This window comes from Cebus imitator, unplaced genomic scaffold, assembly GCF_001604975.1.
Source record: "Cebus imitator isolate Cc_AM_T3 unplaced genomic scaffold, Cebus_imitator-1.0 Scaffold424, whole genome shotgun sequence".
Taxonomy (NCBI): Eukaryota; Metazoa; Chordata; class Mammalia; order Primates; family Cebidae; genus Cebus; species Cebus imitator.
The window spans coordinates 1,678,267-1,685,550 of NW_016107739.1; the positions used below are offsets into that span (position 1 = coordinate 1,678,267).

Below are 7,284 nucleotides of genomic sequence, written 5' to 3' on the forward strand. Positions count from 1 at the left end.
GGTTTCACCATGTTGACCAGGATGGTCTCGGTCTGTTGACCTCGTGATCCACCCGCCTCGGCCTCCCAAAGTGCTGGGATTACAGGCTTGAGCCACCGCGCCCGGCCTGTTCTGTGCATTTCTTATGTATTAGTTAATCTTCGCTTTTATTTTCTCCATTTTTGTGGATAAGAAACTAAGGAATGGGACATTTAGGAAAATTGCAAAAGCTGTCTCCCTTAAAATTAACCAAATTTTGACTCCAGGCAGTCCTACTCTAGTACCTAGTTGGTGTCTCTATATAAAATGAACTCAGTTTGAATCCTGACTCAACTATTTAATAAGAATATAGCTTTGGATAAGTAATCTAATCTCTCTGAGCCTCGTTTTTTCTACATGGGGTAGTTGGCAGATTGTGAGTAAAGCTCCTTATTTTATTGTGATTCTCTTCTGCCATTTATTTGTGGATTTTTCCTGCTAACTGTGTACAGTCTGTCAGTAGCAGGATATGAGAGTAATGGCAGATTTCAACTATTCGGTTATGTAACGATTAAGCAATTCTACATAATCTTTTCTGTTATGTTAACAACTTTGCTTTCTCAACCCACTGAGAGACCACTGTAACTGTGGACTTAATTCTGACCAAGTGGTAAGGATTTTGGTGATACATACTTGATGAGAACTTGATAACGTGATGGTCAGTTTAGTTTGTTAGCAGTGAAGAGCAAGAATATTGTATCCTAGACTTTAGAAATGCATATTTCAGAAAGTGTATCTGAAAACCTTGACTGATGCTAGTACATCTAGAGAAGATGACAGCCTAAGGGATCATATGGGAAGCATGCCAGATAAGGAGTAGTTGGAGCCTCAGAGGTCATATGGTGTGAGGGAAAGAAGAGTTGTTTTTTTTTGTTTGTTTTTTTTTTTAAAGAAAAGAAAAAAGATAATCCTTGCAGTGGCTCACACAGAATCTAAAGTAGGAGGACTGCTTAAGCCCAGCAGTTCTAGGCTGCAGTGAGCTATGATCTAGCCACTGCACTCCAGCCTGGGTGACAAAGTGAGACCCCCACCTCATTCATTCATTCAATTCATTCGTTTGTTCATTTATTTATTTATTTTTGTAACAAAGTTCTGTTTAATGTCTAAATCTAACATGAAGCATGTCATTTTCATTTAAAAGTATAATTTTATGAAATAATAAATACATAGAAATCTTGGCCAACATTTATAAACCAGGATCTGACATAGATGTAAACCCATGCTTTCCAAATTCCTTTGATATCACATTATCTTTTCGTAAGAGATAATCACTGCGGCCAGTAGGGAAGAGAGGAAAACCAATAACATCAGTAAACAATTTCATCTGGCCTGGCTTTAACTGGGGTCATTACTCTAAGCCATATGACTTACTTTGCTCTGGTACTTCAGGATGTTCCCTCCTGATATTAGCTGTACACCAAAGCTAAGAGATCTCTGGGCTCTCCTTGCCATTCTCAATAAATCAGTTTCGCGAAACCTCCAGGCCTTCTTGCAGAGTATTCAGGCATATAGGGTTGTGGCTGATCGCCATAAAGACAGGCTTCCCTTTAGGCTCTGCAGCAGTATGGCACCAGTTTGAGAGCCTCCATCCAGTGCCCATAATGAAAGTCAGAAAAAGACCACACCACTTATATGTGCTTTATACAAAGAAACAGATACCTGGGTGAGAGCCAAGACTGCCTCCCTCATCATTTCATCCCTCATCATTTCATTTTATATGTCTGTGTTGACAAAGTCAGCAAGAGGAGAGATATCAAGTGCTCACAAAGTCCCTAGGTACATCCTTGTAGTCAGACCTTCCTTTGCTACTTCTAACTTCTTGACAGAAGTCATTGTGATAGTGGGTACTCAGGAAAGAAGCAACTAGAATTGGGTACTTCTCCCAGGGCAAACGCTGAATTCTCTTTCTGTTACAGAGTAAAGTTCCCTGAGTCCTGCTCTTGGTTGTTCACATAGATAGAATGATAGCTATTGAAACTGTTCCCAACTAAGTAATTCTCTCTGAACTCCCTTGAGAGGGCCCAGGTACTCTTATTTTCCATCTCTCCTAACAAAGAATAAAGAATGAGACTAAGAGTCTTGACTATCATATATCTGTCAAGCACCTGATACCTGAAGAATTAGATGACTGGGGTTGGGAAGTTTTGAATAACGGGATATATACATATAAATAGATAGGCAAAGATATAGCTACATTTTCATTTTTTTATTTATAAAATACTCATTATGTATCAGTCTTGTGCTAGGCACTGAAGATGTACGCTGAATAAGACAGGTTAGATTCCTTTTTGTGAACTATAACATGTACCCCTCCCAAATGTTCTATTGATGACAGATTCCTATCATTGGGTGCCTTGTAATTTTGTATTCTTTTATCACTTCTAAGGTCAAGCTCCATATGGTTAACTTTCCTCAGTTTAGAGACATTGGACATGCTTCCCATCTTCTGTGGAGTTTCTAGTGCCTAAGAGGGGTCAACTGCCTACTAAAGTTTCTCCTGTGTATGCTACAAGTATAAGGCTGCTTACCTGTGTGAGTTCTCTGGTTTTTAATGAGGTGGGATTTGTGAATGAATCTTTTCCACAATCATATTTAAAGGGCTTCTCTCCTGTATGAATTCTTTGGTGTGTGTGTAGATTCGTGTCATGACTGAAGCTTTTCCTACACCATGAGCATCTGTATGGGTTTATTCCTTGATGTGTCATGAAGTGCCTATTAAGATCTGAACTCCATCTAAACCTCCTGTCACATTGTTGACGTTTTTAGGGTTTCTCTTCAGTGTGAATTCTCTGGTGCTTAATAAGATCAGAGCTAACTCTGAAGCTTTTCCCACAGTCCTGACACTTAAAAGGTTTCTCTCCTGTGTGGCCTTTTCCATGAAGATCCATAAGTTTTGGAAGCTGTTACTTACAAGTTGTAAGTTTCTTTCTTCTTTGGAAAAGCTTGATGCTATTGTTGTACCCTGTGTGTATCACCATGATTTTCCCTGCCCATTGTTTTCTGGGCAATTTTCACTCTGGTCTTTTTTGATACTTTGCATCCCGGTGTTTGTATTTCAGATGCAGAAACAGATACAGGATAATCATTTCCAGGGTCATTTTTTAGCTTTAACCCTAGAGAGATGACAGTCTCATAGATATATCCTGCATTACATCATTGTAGAGTCTTCTTAGGAGGATCCGATAATTGCCATTCTTCCTCAGAAAAGTACACAGCTACATCTTCAAATGTCAAGCAACTATGGGACTCAGGCCAGATGAGCTCAGATGCTGTCTTCCAGTCTTTGGTGCTTTTCTGCCCAGAAAGGGCTAAAATGTGTTGGACATGCATAGCTCTTTCATATACAGGCTGTTTCATATACAGGGTTTGTTTGAGAGTATTCCAGCCCAGCTGTTCTTGTAGTACCTGGTATGTATTTCAGTATTCTTTTTGGAACAGACCCATTGGTTGGGGCTTTGCTGGCTTCCACTTGAAGCCTGGGGCCCACTGCTGTTCCTCCCAAGAGCACTGCCTCCTTTCCCAGCTCATGGGCTGCAACCCCATTCTTTATTTCACCAGGTTCTCTCTGCAAGTGTTCCACCAGGACCAGAGCCTTTTTGACATGCTGTGGATGATGCTTCTGCACCCAGTTCTGGGTCTCGTTGGGCTGAATGGTCAGGAACTGCTCTAGCACTACCATTTCCAAGATCTGATTTTTTAAGTGGCTCTCTGGCCTCAGCCACTGATGGTATAACTTCTGAGGCTGGGGCTGGACATGGTGGTCCCATGTGCTATAATCCCAGCACTTTGGGAGGTTGAGGTGGCTGGATCATGAGGTCAGGAGTTCAAGACCAGCCTGGCCAAAATGATGAAACTCCGTCTCTACTGAAAAACGAAAATTAGCCAGGTGCAGTGGTAGGCACCTGTCATCCCAGCTACTCAGGAGGCTGAGGCAGGAGAATCGCTTGAACCCGGGAGGCAGAGGTTGCAGTGAGCCAAAATGGCACCACTGCACTCCAGCCTGGGTGACAGAGTAAGACACCCTCTCAAAAAAAAAAAATTTTCTGAAGTTGGTTGATAGCCTCAAGCGGTCCAGTTGCTTCATAATATTGGAAGCTCCAGAAGTTCCTGCGAGCACTGGTCAGAACCAAGACTCTCTATTTGTGTGCTGTATTTTGTACTCTGACTGGAGTTCTCTTTCACAGACCTATTAGTCTCCCACACAGCCCCCATATGGGAGTTCAAGCATGCATCTGCCTTCAGCTCTCTCATTATCATTTGCTCTAGGAACAGTTTTACTCCTGTGTGTGACATTGACACCCACCTGGTGCCACCTTTGACAAATGAGGGTGCATCAGGTTTGGTACAAAATCAATGAATAGACCTTTTTCCCAAGGACATGTCAGTCAGCTCTGGCTTCCCTGGAGGCCACATTCCTCTTCCTCTGCTCAACTGTGCCTCTGTTGCCACACCTCTCTGCTGCTCTGGGCCGTGAAGCTCTCTGTTCCTGCGCCACTGGAAAGCGATGTCAGGAAAGCACACGATGCCTGGCAAGTGAAGGTCCAGGATTTTGGGAGCCTTGGAAAGGGCCTTAGAAGATCAATTCCCCCATTCAATCCCTCCACCTCCTGGAAACCTTACCCTGACACCATTTCTGGATCGAGGTCTGTGGCCATTCCTTCATTGAATTAATTGAGACAGGGTCTGGCTCTGTCATCCAGACTGGAGTGCAGTGGCACAATCTAAGCTCACTGTAACCTCTGCCTTCTGGGCTGAAGCCATCCTTCCACCTCAGCCTCCCAAGTAGCCTGCATTATAGGAACACACCACCAAGCCTGGCTAATTTTTATATATATATATATTTTTTTTTTTTAGTAGAGACAGGGTTTGCCATGTTGCCTGGTCTCGAATTCCTGGGCTTAAGTGATTTGCCTGCCTTTGCCTCTCAAAGTCTTAGGATTGTACACATGAGCCACCACACCCTGCTGAGACCCCACTTCTTAAAAAAAAAATGTAAAGAAAAAGACGTTGTAGCTATGCTGTTCCTGTGTTTTAGTGTTTGAATTAATGAATTTTTTAATCTTATGCCTACTTTTCCTGGAAATGGTAGTATTCCCTACTTGCCAGGCATGACTTACAGGCTTCTCTGGAAGATTTTTCTTTTTTTTTGAGATGGAATTTTGCTCTTTGCTCTTGTTGCCTAGGCTGGAGTGCAATGATGCAATCTCAGCTCACTGTAACCTCTGCCTCCTGGGTTCAAGTGATTCTCCTGCCTCAGCCTCCTGAGTAGGTGGGATTATAGGCATATGACACCACACCTAGCTAATTTTGTATTTTTAGTAGAGACAGAGTTTCACCATGTTGGTCAGGCTGGTCTCAAACTCCTGACCTCAGGTGATCCACCCACCTCTGCCTCCCAAAGTGCGGGGATTACAGGCATGAGCCACCGTGCCCGGCTTGAAGATTGTTTTCCAAGTCAGACAAAGGATACACTAAATGTGTTTTCTAAAAAAACGTTAGCATAGGGAATCTGAGAGGCCAGAAACCTTCACCATGAGTAAACTAATCCTGGCTCATAACCTCTAGTTTTGATCTCATACTGTTGATTTTTAATGGAGTTCCTTGTTTTAGTAACAACGTACATGCTTTCTGCTCCCAAATCTGCAGGGACTTTATTAAAATTGGAGGAGCAATATTTGACAGTCTTTTGAACATTTAGAAAAATAGGGTTTATTGTGGCTAAGTCTAAAGGGTCTCATGGTTACAATTGACTGAAAAGGAAGGAATGCATTGCCTTCCAAGTGTGGTGGCTTGTATGGGGCTGCAATACACAGCGACTTACATAACTGCTGTTCTTAAAAGGTCTATTAGGCATAAAAGTGTAAGTATCCCTATTGTTATTTACACCAGGAAAAAAAGCATAACTCAGGTCTTTGAGAATCCAGGAAAGCCTTGTTTTAGAGTATTGTCCCAGCATAAGAGGGACAAGGAAATGTAGGCTTTTACTGAGTGCCTACAGGATGCCTCTCACAGGGGATGTAAATGATACCGTGCTTGGCCTTCAGGAGCCAGGTGTCGAAGGAAATCAATCAATCGATGGTAACTGAGAGCCACTGACATGCTGCAATTCCCACATAAACCAAGCGCCATGAGAGCACAGAGGAGGGTACAGCTAATTGGGAATAATCAGAGAAGGCTTCAGGGCCTGGTTTCATCAACCAGGTCTCAAGGGATCAGTAAAATTTGGACAAGAAGAGAACAAAGGTATTTCAGCCAGAGGGAAAAGCTTGTGAAACTTGTTCCTGACATACTGGAATGATCAGAATGGAGCTGATCCATAGAGAAGTGGTGGGATTAGCACCAGGGTATGAAGACTCTAGTGTGCTATGTGAAGGAGTTAGAGCTCTTGTTCTTTAAGCAGCAGGGAACTGCGAAGTGTGTAGGTTTTAATGGCCTAACCTCACACGTGTGACACAACTACCTCTGGTTCCCTAATTAAATAATTTGAGAAATACTCCATACTACATTTCTTTTTCATGATGACTATGTACATAGCTACACTGGAAGCTCTGAAATAATAAACTCATTTAACTGGTTTAACACAGGGTTAAACAGGGTCAAATGTGCTCAAACATGGAACACTTTTTATCTCTTTATCTTTTAGTTTTTAGTAACATGTTTAGGACATCTAATATAGGGAAAAGAGGAAGAGGAAGAAACAGGTTTATAGGGAAATAAAGGAAGAAACTTGCTCACTAATCTATCAGTATTTGGCGGTAGGAGGTGGGAGGAGGAAGAGCCATTTCTTAAATCTAAAGACAGTTCTGTACTAGGAGTAAGGAAGTCTAAGTTCTAATTCTGCCTTTGCTGTTAATAAGCTGTGTGCCCTTGGCCAGTTCACTACTTTTTTGAGACTCATCTCTCAAGACACAGATAATACTACTTGACCACAGGTTAGCTGGATTCCATTTTAAGTGCTTTACATGTATTAGCTCATTAAATCCTCAAATCAAACCTAAAGTTAGATTTTCATTTCAAAGATAAGAAAACTGAAGAATTGGCTGGGCGAGGTGGCTCATGCCTATAATCCCAGCACTTTGGGAGGCCGAGGTGGGCAAATCATGAGGTCAAGAATTCAAGACCAGCCTGGCCAATATGATGAAACTTGGTCTCTAGTAAAAATACAAAAATTAGCCGGGCATAGTGATGCACACCTGTAGTCTCAGCTACTTGGGAGACTGAGGCAGGAGAATCGCTTGAACCCGGGAGGCAGAGGTTGCAGTGAGC

General features: G+C 42.3%; 1 protein-coding gene and 1 pseudogene across 2 annotated transcripts in view; one reads left to right on the forward strand and one right to left on the reverse strand.

Moving 5' to 3' along the window:
• The window catches only part of GAB2 (GRB2 associated binding protein 2), a 213,722-nt gene that overhangs the window by 29,766 nt on the left and 176,672 nt on the right, over positions 1–7,284 (forward strand). The gene's annotated exons all lie outside the window — the stretch shown is intronic.
• LOC108290139 lies at positions 37–3,377 on the reverse strand (annotated as a pseudogene).